Raw genomic sequence first — 1,214 nt, 5'->3', positions numbered from 1 at the left:
CTCAAGTATGATAGTGCAAACTTTGATATGGCCCCTATACTGCACCTACCAAGCAGAAGGGCAGTTCTTCCACACCCAGTACATACAGTCTATGCTACCAAGCATCCCTGAGAAGCCCCTACTGGCATTCATCGCCAACAAGCTGGCTGTATCTTCAACATTTGGCTCTCTCAAGTACTCAGGGCCAAACACTGCAACCACAGCCTTGCAGAACCTATACATGGAGTCTAGGCACATAGACTATCTCATACGGACATACTCATCAATGAGATCACCGGGAACTCCGTATGCAATCATCCGGATAGCCGTAGTGCATTTCTGATAAGAGGAGAAGCCCATCTTTCCAAGGGCATCCTCCTTGCACTCGAAATACTTATCATATCCGACCATCCCTCCCGAATACGGTTAAAAACATGCCTAGCCATACGGAAACGACGCTGGAATTGGTGATGTTTGAAGAGCGGGTTCGGTGTCTGAAAGTAGTCCTTCGAAAGAAGGAAATGATCCCTCTTTCGGTTGCGATTCAACGCCGGAGTGTGCCCCGGGATCGAGCCCCGGAACAACGGCCGCTGCCTACTAAGGTGGTCATGGACGACCAACACAGTAGCCACCATCTCCTCATCGTCCGATGAAGAATCATCTGAGTTGCAAAGGAAATTGTGGAAAAAGAACTCGCCGGCGGAGTCCATTTGTACCTTGCAGGGAAACCGCCGAACAGCTTGTGGGCGTCGTCGAAGAAGCTGGCTGGCGAAGAGACGCACGCCTCCCCTGGAGCAGGTAGCTGGCGTGGCGGCGTTGTTGAAGGAGCTGGCCGGGGGTGCGGGGGGAGGTCGTGCTTGCGGCGACGTCAGTGGGGGAAGAAAAGAGGACGCACGTCCGTTTGGGTCGGCGCGTTGAGCCGACTTTTGTGTCCGTTTTGACCCGTTTTGTTGCATTTGGACTCTGTTGATAGGGATATTCTGCGAAGTAAAAAACAAGCAAAAAACAGCAACTGACACTGGACACTATGTTAATAGGTTAGTCCCAAAAAATGATATAAAGTTGCTATAAAATGATTGTAAAACATCCAAGAATGATAATATAACAGCATGGAATAATAAAAAATTATAGATACGTTGGAGACATATCAACTGCTGACGAGGGCACATGAACTAGGTGGCAGCGGCAGCGTGGTGGAGCGGCGGGGGTGGGGGGGTGTGGAGGTTGTGTTCACA

The sequence above is a fragment of the Triticum aestivum genome, chromosome 3D (genome assembly GCF_018294505.1).
Source record: "Triticum aestivum cultivar Chinese Spring chromosome 3D, IWGSC CS RefSeq v2.1, whole genome shotgun sequence".
In the NCBI taxonomy this organism is placed as follows: Eukaryota; Viridiplantae; Streptophyta; class Magnoliopsida; order Poales; family Poaceae; genus Triticum; species Triticum aestivum.
Note: the sequence above shows the minus strand (reverse complement) of the source record.